Consider the following 16729-nt stretch of genomic DNA (forward strand, 5'->3'; position numbering starts at 1 on the left):
TATTATTATTATTATTAGATCTTTGCATTCACATATGTGTTCATATTTATTAACTTGTTTTTCGTGTATCTGTCCGGAGGACATATAAATTTACGTTATATAGTCAATGGTTGGAAAAGGAAGCAAAGACTTGATTAGCGTTTAGAATGGCTCCGGACTTTTCGTATTTGTTGCAGAAATTAAAGATTTTTTTTATATACAGCTATTGGTTATGTAAAACTATTCTTACGACTTTCAAATTTGAGGTTTAATGCGAATCCGTACAACTAACCACAGTACGTGGATAAAAGTAACATACTTATTGTTATTGGTCTTTGTACGATGTATAATGTTATTTAATAAGCGGTCAGTTGCAGAAAGGTGTTATTAGGTTTTTGGCGTTGAGTCAGGTCTTTTTTTTACTGTTTCCATGAAGGAGATATATGTGTATATATATATGTGTGTGTATATATATTGTATATATGTATGTATTAGCAATAGGTTCGTTGCACATTCATGTTTACTTAAATTTACGTGTCTCTGTAAGCTACCTGGTGATCTCAACACTGGGAAATCCCTCCGACCTTGTCCCTGCACCTGACCCTCTCCTCCCATTGATTAAGCTCTGCCGTTTTGAATGATCTCGTCCCGGTCTCCCGGTCCAAGTGACCCCTCCCCGCTGTGTTTCAGCCATGTTATCCAAATTTTTTTCGAGAACTTTTGTTCTCATATTGATGACGAGACCTCTCGAAAACTATTGCGTATATTTTGATATATCTAGACAACGTAGTTATGATGCAATTTGTTCTTCATTACTTAGCTGTTTAATCATAATGACAAAACATCATTACCGAATTATAACGGACCGTATGAACGAGTCCCTCCGGTATTTTTACGTCTTTCACTGAAAAAATAGAAATCTGTGTATATCTTAATTGCACATACAAAAGAGAATAAAAATCCGTGTAGTTTGTATTTAATATGCTTACATAGATATACAGCAAAGAAAATAAGAAACAAGATCCATAAAAGAAAAAGGAAAATTTGTTGAAATTATTATATAAAAACCATGCTTCTTCCTCCTCTTGATGTAAATATATATATATATATATATATATATATATATATATATATATATATATATATATATATATATATATATATATATATGTATGTATGTATGTATGTATGTATGTATGTATGTATGTATGTTTGTATGTATAGATTGTTTCACAGACGTGTCCTATCAATTCCCATATTTTTCTTGTGTGTCTTGGCAAGTTTTTCGCTGTTGTTCGAGTTTTTTTTTTTTTGTAGTTGAGCAGTTTCCAATGTATGATTGACCGAGACCAGGCCCATCGCACTGGAGGGATTCCTTTCTCGTTCGTATTAATGCGTTGTGGTGAGTAAAGGGATCTGCACGATTCCTGTTGGAGGCTTTGACAAAGTAGACGCAAAGGCAAAATATACACGCAGAAATGATTATGGTAATGTTATAATTGATTGGTAGTTTGTCAATACTTTTTCCACCTGATGGTAGCTTTAAATTTAAACGGCTACTCATTCTTTCAAGATAGTTAAACTAACAGTTCATTTAACATCTTTTGGCATTTCTCCGGTAGTACATGTGAAACAAAGACGGCTGGCATCAAATATTAATTTTGTCAAAACATTATTATTATTATTATTATTATTATTATTATTATTATTATTATTATTAGTACCGGTAGTAGTAGTAGTAGTAATATGTACTCTGCAGAATTCAAGGAAAAAAAAAACAAACATTTCCAGTTTTTGACCAATAAATATACAAATCTTTAATCTGTTATTTATTTGGCATTTACCGTAAAGAAAGAAGAAAAACGATCTCGTTAAAAAAAAGAGAATATTTTGGGATGGGGATAAATATTTCTCATGTGAAGAACCATTAATTAGCAAGTGAAGATTTGTCAGTGCATCTTTAAAATCAGAAAAAAGGTCTCGACTGAATAAAAAACAAATATTTTGGAACAGGAATCAAGATTTCTCATTTTTCGTTGTAACCTTAAGGTCAGGAATAAAGATTGTTGATAATGTAACCACCGGATCGGAAAAAAAATTCCTGTGTTATGATTACTACTGTCGTAATTTTCGCAACTGATTCAGGATGAGCCATGTATTACATATTTGGCAAAAAATCGCGGATACATATTTACGCGAGTGCTTATGATTCGTGCTTATGTCTATGTTTGTGTGTGTGTGTGTGTGTGTGTGTGTGTGCACACTATGTAAATATAATTTATAAATAATGAGCGATTTTTTTTTGTCGCAGACTTTTATTGTACCTCACATAACACTAATTGGGAGTTAATTAAAAAAATTAATTATAAAGCTGTTGTGCAACTTATCTCATTTAGGCGGAACTCGAACTCAATTGCGTCAGTATGTCTTGAATGGAGAGTGATTTTTCAAAATTCTGAGTTTTGTTGTGTTTTCTTAGTTACAAAAGGAGTATTGTTTTTCGCCTTTCTAGATGAATAGTCTTTGTTCTCGTGCTATAAATAAGTGGTCTTAAGTTTCCCAGGTGAATTATTTGTGTTCTGAGAATTTTTTTTTTCATTTGATAAGCAGATTTTTTCTTTGGTATGTTTTACTTTAAAAAGGGTTAATATTTTTCTTCTTAAAGACTTTTTGCTTTCTAGTTTGGACTAAGTATTTTTTTTCAGTATTGGCTGAGTTTATTTTTAGCAGCAGGATTTCACTTGCCCAGTTCTTCCTATTTCAGTCACATCTTTTTTCACGTTTCCTTTTTGAGAAGGGAGTTATGATAAAGATAAGGTAAAACTTGGAAAGGATCCTACTAATGTAAATAATTACAGACCAATTTCTTTAACAAGTTGTTTATGCAGATTACTAGAGAAAATGGTAAATGCTCGAATAGCATAGCACATTCGAAAAAATAAAATTTTGACTTCCACTCAATTCCGGTCACAGTCTAACATCTATATTGGATTCTCTATCTAACTTAGAAGACCACATACATAAAGGTTTTGAACAAAAACAAATTGCAGTAGCTGTCTTTTTTGACATTGAAAAGGCATACGGTACTACAAGGAGGTATGCAATATTAAAAACTTTATATAAAAACAGCATCCGCGGACATTTACCTAAGTTATCCAAAACTTTCTGACAGATCGCAGTTTTCAGGTGAGAAGTGATGTTTCGTCAAGAACACTTCCACTTGAAAATGTCGTTACACAAGGAACTTTAGCAATAAATGTTATCAGTAATAATCTACCTGTTGGAATTAAAAGTAACCTGTATATGGATGATTTTGCTACATGTTATTCGCCATCTCGAATAAAACATGCAGAATGAATCACTAGTAAAAGCATAGGAAAAATAGATAAATGGGCCTCATCTGTAGGCTTTAAATTTTCCTTAGATAAAGCTCAAGCAAGCATGTTTTATAAAAATAAAAAGTGGAAAAAAGGTGAAGAAATAGATTTAAAAATCACAAACCATAGTATACCAATTGGCCAAACAGCAAAATTTTTAGGATTAGTATTTGATACTCACTTGAACCGGAAAGCCCACATAACATACGTAAAATCTTAATGTAAAAGAGCATTAAATCTAATTAGAAAACTATCGAACACTACTTGGGGGGGCCGATATACATACCCTTACTGTATTGTATAAAGCAACAGTTCTGTCCATCATTAACTATGGAAGAAAAGTATATGGCTTAGCATCGGACGTAGCACTGAAAATGTTAGACGCTGTTCACAATGAAGGCCTTAGAATATGCTCAGGAGCCTTTAGATCATCACCTAAATCACCTTTACAAGTTGAATGTGGTGAACTGCCTCTGTCTCTCCATAGAGAGCTAGTAACAATGAAAAGTGCTCTAAGAATTCAGACAAGTGATTCTCCAACAAAAACATTATTTGAATTAAGAGATGTATTTATAAATAACCATCCACCACCTTTCCCAATTAGAGCTAGAAGATTGTTTGAGTCGCTGAATATAAATATACAAGTGCCTTCAACAGTAAAATCACCTCCTCCCTGGGCAATGAATAAAATGTGAATTTGTACACATCTGAAGTATTTATCAAAAAGTAACTCATATACGCCAGAGCGCCATAGACAACATACAATAGAGCATATAAGCCGAAAAGGTCCACATTACGTAATATATACAGATGGATATAAATCAGAACAAGGAGTGGGATATGCTGCAGTGTCCCAAGACAAAACTTATCAGTTCTTTCTACCTAATAATGCTTCAGTATTCACAACAGAATTATGTGGAATTGCATCAGCTATAAAAATAATTAGAGAACATCATTCAATAATTTTGTGATTTTTAGTGACTCGAGAAGCGCTATAGAAGCTATTCAGAGTTACAAATAAAAAAATAATACTGTACAACAAATTAAATTATTCCTCCATAACTTATATAATAATAGGAAAAACTGTATGAGTATGTTGGATCCCTGCCCATGTAGGGATCAAAGGAAATGAAGAGGCAGATAAAGCAGCCAAAGAAGCAACCCACATGACAAGATCATATGTGAAAATCTCTGTTACTGATTATGTAAGACACATAAAAGTTGGTATCATAAATAAGTGGCAATATATATGAAATGAAGAGCCTGAAAGTAATAAATTGAAAGAAATAAAACCTAATGTTAAAAATGGAGTTCATCATATCAGAGAGAGACACGCACAAGTAATTCTAACACGTCTCAGAATAGGCCATACTCGTCTGACACATGGACACTTAATGAGCAGCCCACGTGGCCCTATTCCCGACTGCCGAGTGCTCAGAGTGCAAGGTGATAATAATGGTCAGACATGTATTGTGTGAGTGTCCAAAGTATGGCCAACAGCGACTGTCAACTTTTGGGAATAAATCAGTGAATGAAATTTTATCAGAATCTCTTACATTTTCAGTTGCTCCGATTTTGATGTTCATGAGAAACTGTGATTTAATTAATAAAATATAAAAAAATAAGTAAATAAATAATAAAAGCACGAAAACCCTCACAGCATTTGTCGAATTAAAAAAAAAAAAGCAAAATTTTAAAAATATTACTTGACTTATATTCTGAATTATAATATATCTTTTTAGTGTGTATGTAAGGAAGCATGAGTAAATGTATGTATGTGTTCCAGTATGAGAGCATGTGCCTATGTGCAGTTTTTAATTTCATTTTAATTCCTTCATCATCGTACAGAATGGTCTATTGGGTCCTAGTGCTTGGCCTCAGACCTAGACCTGGTATTTTAATGTAATCCTTCGGGCCATCCCTATGATAGCTGAAAGTCAGCTCAGTGGTCTGGTTAAACTACGTTAATAATAATAATAATAATAATAATAATAATAATAATAATAATAATAATAATAATAATAATCCACGTGTCCCTCCCCCCGAATGCTCAGAGTGCAAAGTGATGACAGCAGTGAAACGTGTTGTGAGAATGTCCAAAATATAACCAACAGCGATTAGCAACTTTTGGAAGTAAATCAATGATGGAAATTTTGTCAGAATCTTCTACGTTTTCAGTAATTACAATTTTGATATTTATGAACTGTAATTTAATTAATAAAATATAAAAATAAATAAGTAAATAATGAAAATATGAAATCAGCTAGGGCGTATGATGAATTTCGAAAAAAAAAAAAAAAAATTTAAAAATGTTGCTCAACTTTTTCTGAATTTTAATATTCCTTTTTTTTTTAAGTGTGTTTATATGGAAACATGAATAAACGTATTTATTGTGTGCTTGTGTTCCAGTGTGAAAGCATATGCTTTTGTTCAGTTTTTAATTTCATTTTCATTCATTCGTCACCACACCGAATGACCTATTTGGTCCAGCTGCTGTACATCCATTCCAGATGTCAACATTTTCAAAGTCCCATTCCTACCTAATTTTTATCGTGTAACTTTGCACCAATATTCCTCCTATTCTTGATTTATCGCTACAGCCATAGGAATAATAAATAGCCGTTGAGAAATAATTTTTTTTTTTACATCAAAATACTCATTTTCTTACTGACACTTTCCTTGCATTCAGGAATTTTTGTCGACACTTTTCAACAAAACCACATATCAGTCCCATATATTATATATCCATCAACTCAAGTCTTCTTTATTGATATACTTATTAACCATAAAGGATGCGCTTAAAGCATGGCTGTCCAGACTTCACCAGTCAAAGTAGTCCACTTAGAACTTCCATAAAAGTTCGTAAGTTGAATACGATGAAAAGGATACTATTTTGAAGGTTCACGTACGCCACATACCGCTTTTCAGCAGGTTCACAATAACTTCTGTACTCACACTGTCTTTCTCCAGTCAATCCTTCTTGTCATTTGTCTTACCTTGTTTGTCAAAATGCTAAGATACGCCTTTTCGCGTTATGCCGCTATATAATTCTTGTACTTATCTCTTATTCATCAAAAAGTAAATGTCAGTTGTCCATGAACTTTCCCTTAGTTAATATTTACTCAATTCACTTTTTAGGAAACATTTAATCGATCTACACCTGAGTTTGCTTCATTGATTTTCAAACTTTTGTTATTTTCATACTTTATAGCATTTTTTGTTTCTTTTTTAGATTAACCTCTAATGTTAATACCGTTATTTTTTTTTCTTTAGATTTATCTGTCTCTTAGGTATTGTTTTCTGTAGCTGTAATTTTATCTTCACTTCACTTCACTTCCACTCCCAGGTAGGCTTTCAGCCTGTCAGTGGGGTCAGTTGTCTTCTCCAATCTCTTCTGCTTTCAAATAATTTTATCTCGATTAATTTTTCATAACCTTTTAATAATTTTTATTTCTTTGGTGATTATGATTAGATTGTTATTACATTCGTATAAAATGCACATTTTCTTTTTCTTTATTTCTACATTCCATTTTTTTTTCTTTTAACTTTTAAGTCGAGCTTAACTTTTGTTTAAATTTTTGTTCAAGGTGTTTTGAGGTGTTCGAAATTTTTTCTTCCCCTTGTTCTGGGCTTTTCATTTTCGTTTTTTGCTCATCAGATGTATTTGAATGTCTCTCCTAATTCCAGATAGACAGGGAGGGTTGGAGCCAGGAAGGGCATCATGCGTAAAACCTCTGCCAAAATAAATCTTGAAGTAGTGAGTCGCTCGGTGAGTGTTAGAAACTCTGGCTTAAGCTTAGATGAAGATGATGCACAGTATTTGGCTTTCCTTGTAATTTATCAGGTGTCATTAATTTTAGTTTCATCTCTTCAGTTGTCTTTGCCTGCAGTCTTAAGTCTTTCAATCGTCAACGATTCTGAGTTTTTTACTTTTTAATTTTATTTTTTCAGTCACTGAAAAATTAAAATTTTCCAACGTTACTGATTTTTATATTTTTTTCAATTGTCATTTCACTTAGTGGTACTTGGTCAATTGCCGTTAATTTTGATTTTTTTGTTTTTCAGCTGAATTTGATTCATGTTCCATTTTCATTAAATGTTTAGGTTTTCATTTCCTCTCAGCTCGGTAATGTATTTCATTTGAGTTCTTATCTTCCAGCCTTATGTAATTTCCATTTCACTCTTCCCCTGGGCTTTTTGAATTTCATTGCGCTTTTTCCTTCGTGTGTGTTTGACTTTCATCCCGTCTCCATCCGCACTTGTGCGTTCATCATCTTCTCGTTTATTCGGACTGCATTGTTTCATATCCATTACAGGATGCTGTTTGCAGGAGAAAGTTTTTCCATTTCGGTTTGCGAGACCTCTTCCTTGCATATTGCGGCGGAAGGAAGTTATTTTCATGTTTTATTGCTCTTGTTATGAAGACGTGTGTGTTTGCTTTTGTTTTCTGCCCCGGGAATATTGGAAGTCGTGAACTTTTTATCTCTACAGCACATTTTTTTAGTTTTTGTTTTTTGTTTTTGGCTCGTTGGTTTATGGTTTTCAATATTTGTGTATTTGTCGTTCAATTATCTTGTATTTTCCTTGCAGATTTGTATCCTCCTGTTATTAACGCCATATTCCTCCTTCTCATTTTAAGGCAAGTTTGTTTCATTACTTTACACATCACTGTTCACCACCTTCGTTGTCTGATTTTCGGTAGCGGTTCCGAAGCGCCTGTTTTCTTGCAGGATCACTCCGTCTTGTTTCTTTGGGATATAGTTTCCTTTCTTTGGGATATAGTTTCCGGCTGTCTGCCCTCGCTCGCCACTTGATTTCCCGAATAGCGGGAACTGTTATCATTCCTTAATAGTACAGAGGGAAATCAGTTGGTATACGTATATATACACATATGCACACACACACAAACTTGATATATTACACATTGTTTTTGTTACCTGCGCCAACGAAGTAGGGCAGAGATTATGTATTCATAAGTGTCAGTTTACAAAAGATTTTAAAAAAATTATTGGATGATTTCACTTGCAACCTGAGAAGGAGTGGAATTTGAGCGCATGCTGTTGGGAACAGAATGAAACGGGCATACAAGTTCGCGGGAGCCTTATGCAAGTTTCGGTACCCATTTACAGCTGGGTGAACTGGATGAGAGGCCAGCGTTAACCAAACCCAGAACCGTGCAGTTGATTGCACAGTGGTCTGCCACCGAATGGTCTCTAGTCTACTGCAAAGAATTTAAATATTTTTTCGATTTAATAGTTCGCTGATGTGTAGATATTTTGGGGATATAATGAAAAACCAACTCAATATTACGCGGACCATTCATTTCAGCGTAGAGACAAACTGATGCAGCTTAAGGTCATTTCATACGTTAAGTCTCTTCATTAAGAACAACTTTCCCTCGCTGGCTATATGTAAAGTGTCAGATACATCTCCTTTAGTCTTAGAAATGTCTACGATAAGAGCATATAAGTACAGTATCCCTAATAGTGAAGGTTTTGAAAAAGTGGTTGTGTCCTTGTACATTCTGTTTCTTCAAAGTCCGTAATAGCACTGCACGACAATTATTACCCCCAAAAAATTAGCAATCCTACTCTTCTTCTTCTTCTTCTTCTTCTTCTTCTTCTTCTTCTTCTTCTTCTTCTTCTTCTTCTTCTTCTTCTTCTTATTATTATTATTATTATTATTATTATTATTATTATTATTATTATTATTATTATTATTTTATTATTATTATTATTATTATTTTTTTTTATCAGACTTATTTACAAGTAGGTATTAGGCTGGTATTCAAATGTTACAGAAAAAGAAAAGTTGGTCTCTGGCAAGTGTTCAGTGTTATGCCATTTTTACAAAGAACATTGATATTAACGTCACTTACTGTTTTGTGAAAGAGTTTTTCCATGTCCTGAATTGGTTTTGTAGCTGGTAAGGGACTAGAATGTCAAGGAAATTCCCATGAAAATTTTCTCCCCCAATTGTGATAACTTTTGACATTTTGCAATTGGCGGCCGTGATGATGTATGTTTTAACTTTTTTTTTGTTTTTAGTGTTTATTAATTCAGCCTCGTTTTGAAGGCTACCGATTGTGCTGAATCGAAGTTTACAGAACAAAATTCATTCCCTTACCCCCTCCCCAAAAAAAAAAAAAAAAAAAAAAAAACTAATGCAAGCGGTCATTCCAGCATTTATCTTGCAGAATTTAAAAATCTAACCGTAAGATTTCGCTGAATAGCATTTTTTCATATCATAATATTACAGTATTATGCAGATTTTACAAGGCAGAAAAAATCGCAGATACATGCTTTATACGAGATGTATTTTTCAAATTACACTATCTTGATTTTATGTAAATAACGATTGAGAAATTTATTTTCAGTAAGTAAAAAAGAGCAATAATGTAGGGAAATGAGGTTAATTTGATACTAGATAATATAAGGAGGTAAAATCCTTTCAGTCGTATGTACTGTATCACATAAGGTGGACTGTATCACATAGGACTTTTAGGGAACGGAACCACACCTGTGTTGCAAATACACTAATCATCATATCAGTTAGTTCTGGTTACTCTTCATTTCTCACATTACATTTCTAAGACGATGGTTTTATAAATTCATTAATTTATTCATTTATTTGTTTATTGATTAACTGATTTATTTTTACATTGCAAGTCTTTAGGCACTTTTCAAAGAAAGACCAAGGCTGCGAGTACTTTTTTCTTAACAGTGCAAATCTAACACTCATTTTTGTTTACAGAACTTCTCAGACCCCCATTTCCCAGATAGATTACGTCTGGTTTTCAGCGCACAGTAACATTCTAAAACTATTAACCGATCATTTATAGTTATTTATAGCTGGCCAACCATCAGAAGGCTATTTTTATCAATGCATATATATATATATATATATATATATATATATATATATATATATATATATATATATATATATATCATAATGTATACTGTACATAGATATATGTATTCGCATATAACATAAACATTAAGCTACAAAAGTCGTTTAATATCCCATTCACTATACTTCAGGAAAAAAAAGGTAAAGAATTAGAATTAAAAACCAGAAAACTTAATATACCAATTAACTGATTACTGAAGTGAAATATATGGTTCTAGAATTAGAAATCAGAAAATTTAATATACCAGTTAGCTGATTACTGAAGTGAAATACATGGTTCAGCGTCGGAAGCAGCGCTGAAAATATTAGATCCAATTGACAATGAAGGACTAAGAATATGCACAGGAGCATTAAATCTTCACCAATTTTCTCTATACAAATTCAATGTAGCGGACTGCCACTGTTTATATAGAGAATTCATAACAGTGAAAACTGTATTAAGAATCAAGCACCTTCAACACTGAAGTTTACCTTCCCATTGGACTATAAATAAAGTAAAGACTTGCACACACTTGAAGTTTTTATCAAAAAGTTACTCATATACCCCAGAACAACATAGACAAAAAACCATACATCATATAAGGCGAAAAGTTCACATTACGCAATATACACAGATGGGTCTAAATCACAGCACGGAGTAGGATATGCAGCTGTATCACAGAACAAGACATATCAATTCTCTGTACCTAGTCATGTCTCAGTCTTCACAGTAGAGCTGCTTGCAATCGCACTAGCCATCAAAATTATAAAGCAAGTATCTCTCAGTAAGTTTGTGATTTTTAGCGATTCAAGAAGCGCCGTAGAAGCCTTTCAAAGTTACTACCCAAAAAATAATATTTTGCAGCAGATTAAATTTGAATTCCACAAATTGTATAACAATGGAAAAAACATTGAAATATGTTGGATTCCTGTCCATATGGGGATTAAAGGAAACGGAAAGGCTGATAAATTATTATTATTTTTTTTTTCAGTAGATGAAACCAGTTCACATGGAACAAGAACACAGGGACCATTGACATGAAATTCAAGCTTCCAAAGAATGTTGGTTTCAGCCTCCCACCACAGACCCCACACTGCAGCAGTAACTGATCACGATCCACAGCCAGTGATTTTTCATCGGTCATGGGAGAGACGCGGACCCGCGACATCTGATAGGCATGTCACGACACTAACCACTATACCAGCTTAAAGCAGCTAAAGAAGCAGTCCACATGACAATAGCAAATGTAAACATCCCTATTAGTGATTATATAAGATATATAAAAACAGTAATTGTAAATAAATTGCAAAATATATGGAATGAGGAACCTATAAATAATAAATTGAAACATAAAATCCTGTGTTGGAAAAAGGAGTTCATCATATCAGAGAGAAACACGCGCACCCTAGTAATTCTGGTGCCTCTGCAAGTAGGCCATAATAGTTTGACACATGGACACTTAATGAACAGTCCACATGGCCCTCCTCCTGAATGCTCAGAGTGCAGTGTTGATAACAGTCAAACATGTATTGTGTGAGTATCCAAAATATAACCAACAGCGATTATCAACTTTTGGAAATGAATAGATGAGGGAAATTTTGTCAGAACCTACATTTTCATTAATTCCAGCTTTAACGTTCATGAGGAACTGTGATTTAATTGATGAAATATACAAATAAGTAAACTGAAAATACAGAAGCCCAGTGGTCTTTTAATGAATAAAAAAACGAAATTTAAAAAGTTACTTAACTTATTTTGAATTTTGATATTCCTTTTCTTTAGTGTGCGTATGCATAGGAACATGAGTGAATTTTTTATTGTGTGCGTGTGTTCCAGCGTGAGAGCATATGCCTTTGCGCAGTTTTTAATTTCATTTTCATTCATTCGTCACCACACCGAATGACCTATTTATTCCCAGTGATATAGGCCTCTGGCCTAGACCGGGTGTTTCATTCAAATTCTTCGGGCCAACCCTATGAGAGCTGATAGACAGCTCGGTGGTTTGGTTAAACTATTTTAATAATGAAAATAACACTACAAACCCTGATATCCAAATCCAAGATTATGAAGTAATTTTCATATCCAGTAGCAGGATTCGAACCCGCATACAGAGTAGCAGAACATGCTCACGTTGCCGATTTGGTCAGGTTAGAAACGTGACCTTGTTGTGATACTCTGGATGCGGGTTCTAATCTTGCTGCGGACGTCAGAATTACTGCATATCCTTGGATTTGGATCTCCTGGTATGTAGTGACAAGCATATCTAAAATGTACCGTGAATTCAAGAAGTTAAGAGGGCTTTGTGGGTATATATATATATATATATATATATATATATATATATATATATATATATATATATATATATAAATATATATATATAAAATATACATGTTTGTGTGTGATATATGTGATAGATACATGTATATACAAATATTTATGTAATGTATAATGGTACACACATATATATATATATATATATATATATACTGTATATATAATATATATATATATATATATATATATATATATTATAAATATATAATTATATACAGTATATATGTGTATATTATATATATATATATATATATATATATATATATATATATATATATATATATATATATATATATATATATACGAGGTCTGTTCATTGTAATGAGAAAATGTCAGGAGAGAGGCTATTTATTTTCATAAGCTTACACAACTTTGTCTCCTTCAAATAATTGCCTCTCGCGGCTACACACTTCTGCATGCGTCTCTCCCAATCTTGGAAGACCTCCTCAAAGTCCTTTTTCAGTAGTCCCTTCAGGTAACTCTCCAATGCCTCTTTCAGCTCCTCTGTTGACTGGAATATGGTTCCCCTGAGGCTGTCTTTCATGCGTGGGAACAGGAAGAAGTCGCAAGGGGCTAGGTCAGGGCTGTAGGGTGGGTGTTGTACCACTTTCATTCCCCTATTGGCCATCCAGGTGGTCACCAGCGTTGACTTGTGGCATGGGGCATTGTCCTGGTGGAGCCACCACTGACCACTCCTCCACTTCTCTTCAGTCAGAACTGTCTCTACTGTGTCAATACTAATACCAACAGCTTCAGATAGCATCCTCACAGATATTCGACAGTCTTGCATCACTGACCTTTGCACTTCCTCAATGTTTTCCTCCTTGTGTGCACTTTTTGGTGCTCCAGATCTGGGTTCATCCTCAACCTGTTCCTTTTCGTCAGAAAATCTGTTAAACCACCGATAGAAACTTGCTTGGCTCATCTGTTCATCCCCATAGGCCTCCTTTAACATTCCATAAGCTTCTTGTTTGGTTTTCTTAAGTTTAACACAAAATTTGATAGCGTAACGTTGCTCCATGTTTCCCTGCAAGTGTTCCCAGATCGGCAAACCAGATCAGACTGGTTCCACCACATTCACTGCTGCACTCAGGCTTACAAATATAGAAAGTTGGCAGTTTGTCATTTTATAGAATATATGAATGTGTACTTCACCATGAAGTAGTATTTTGATCAAATCATATTTAGTGTCTCGCCTGACATTTTCTCATTACTTATTGAGCCTACCTCGTGTGTGTATATGTATATGTATATATATATATATATATATATATATATATATATATATATATATATATATATATATACATACATACATATACATATGTATGTATATGTATGTATATGTATATATATATGTGTGTATGTATAATGTGTATAAATCCATTTATTTATGCACTAGTCTGTTTTCATCGGCGCAAAAAATGTTGGCTGGTACATGTTTTCTAGAAATTGGGATCTTTGTTCTTATGTATTTACGTATATATGTATGTATTTTGTATTATATATATATTATATGTTATTTATTAGTGCTCTTTGCTCTAATGTATTTACATATATATCTACATATTTATTATATATTTATATATATATATATATATATATATATATATATATATATATATATATATATATATATATATATATCTATTAGTGCACATCAGTTTATTTTCCTAGAAGCAAAAAAGATGTTGGCTGGTTCATTGTCTAGAAAATCGGCTTTATATATATATATATATATATATATATATATATATATATATATATATATATATATATATATATATATATATATATATATATATATATATATATATATATATATATATATATATATATATATATATATATATATATACATACATATACACACAGTGTATATGTATATACTGTATATCATATATTAGCGGAAATCAGTCTATATTTTATTGTACGCAAACATACTTCGGCCACTGCATTGTCTTTATAAATTGGGCTCTAGAAGATGGTGGGTCCCTTGAAATTAATCTTCAAGAGCTGAAATCCTTTGGCCTGTGCTGTCTCTTCATATATACGGTTTTGTTTATAGTTGTTTGAAAGGGTTTGAAAAGTCGTGAATAAAAACTGGGTCAAAGATGTCAGTTCCGTGACCTAATTCTTCCTCCTATGTCGTATAACATTAACTCTCAGGCGTACAACGAGACCCTGTCCTTGAGGATCTCTCTTCTCCAATGATTTCATTGCATTGAACTCCAGAGGACATTTTCTGCAATGGATACTCTTCTTTTTTATTACTTTGAAAGATAGGATTAGGCGCTTTTCTTTCAAGAAATAGTTGAAAAAACAGCAGCTGTTACATCGTATATTTTAATTCTCCCTTCGCTTTGATTGTCACTTGTATTTTCAAGAGTTAATGTGGCATAGAAAGTTAATGTGGCATGGAAAAAGATGTCAAGACATCTAAGACCGCCCATTTTAACGATTTTTCAAAGATGTCATCTGTTGTTCATTTTCTGTCACACCCGAGCTCCTTTCTGTACATAAATTTTCCTTTTTGTCAGTAATAATTGTAAGAACGTATTTTGTAAAACTTGTCCTTATCTTATTCAGTACTGTGTAATTTTTTAACATTTTTTTTATCCGGAAAGTCATTCTTCTTTGTGTTTTGAATTAAATAATGACTGATTTAAAAATGGAAGGATCATGATTTTTACTTAAAGTATTTAAGTTCTTATACAAGGTTCGAGGATCTGAGCCCAAAGTTTTATGGTTTTTCATTACGAAATCACTAATCTACTTGATACATGAAAACTGATGGCCCTTCAAAGGAGTTGTTTCACACATACATACATACACACACACACACACACACACACACATATATATATATATATATATATATATATATATATATATATATATATATATATATATATATATATATATATATAATGTATGTATGTATGTATATACACATCCTCTTATAAATTTTTTCTGTTGAAGTCAGTGGCATTGCTTGTGGAGTTTTTCTTGTGTACATTTTGAATCTGCGTGGAACCACAAGGTACGTAGATTATGAAAATGAAAATATTGTGCGCGTCTTTTTCACATTTATTTTTATTGCTTTGTGACGGTTTCGTTAAGACTGAATTTATATGATTAGAAATACGTATTATGTTTACTTATTGCGGATTCTTAGTAAAAAATAGTGATTTCACCTAAGCGGATTCCTTTTTTGCTAAGACGTCCAAAATATGCCAATATAACGACTCAATGACGAAATCACGGAGAAGTAACTAAGACGTATAGCCGAAGGAAATAAACAAAGATAAGGAATAGTCTCCGCAAACCGATTATATATATATATATATAATATATATATATATATATATATATATATATATACAATGAAACGTATCTTTTACGATAATTTTTAGCCTCATAACACTTCCGAAGATTTGGTTTTACGTGTAATCATTTGAATCGCCAGCAGAATCCCTCGTGTTTCTGTCAGTCTGTCGTATTCAATTTCTATTGTTGATTTTTCCACCTTGCTTTCACCTCAGAATCGCCTCCTCCATTTCTGTTTTGATTCTCTCCTCTTACTCCGTAAACTGGTCAAGGAAGAGTCCTCATAATTTCCTTCACCCCGCCCCCTTTCCATCCTCTCACCCTGTTGTTGTTGTTGTATCTCTCCACGACCGTCTTCATTTCATCATTTCACTTCCAGATAGAGGCGTTACTCCTCCGGGAATCGTGCATTTCTCTCTCGACTTTTGGGCTCGCACAAATCCATTTGTTTTCTCTTTACGATGGGTTGCCATCTTGCCTCCTCTGGGTGTCTTTCGAGGAGTTTCCTCTCAATTTTGTAACAATTCTCTCTCTCTCTCTCTCTCTCTCTCTCTCTCTCTCTCTTTGTGTGTGTTTTTTATCTTACTCTGCATTTGTCTTTTGTATGCTTTCTTGAATTGTTAACTAGCTGATTTCATGACGTGAATGGTAATGCTCTCAAAATAGGCCTTATGCTCTTCGGGAGCTACACTTTGCGGGGATCGGAACCTTACTCCTTCAAAATATGTATGTCGTAAAAGGACTCCCCCTGATCCCAAGCCCTTGATGAGGTGGGGGCTTAGGGATCCACTGCAGGGAGAATATGCTGTTTTAT

This window comes from Macrobrachium rosenbergii, chromosome 30 (genome assembly GCF_040412425.1).
Source record: "Macrobrachium rosenbergii isolate ZJJX-2024 chromosome 30, ASM4041242v1, whole genome shotgun sequence".
NCBI classification, from domain to species: Eukaryota; Metazoa; Arthropoda; class Malacostraca; order Decapoda; family Palaemonidae; genus Macrobrachium; species Macrobrachium rosenbergii.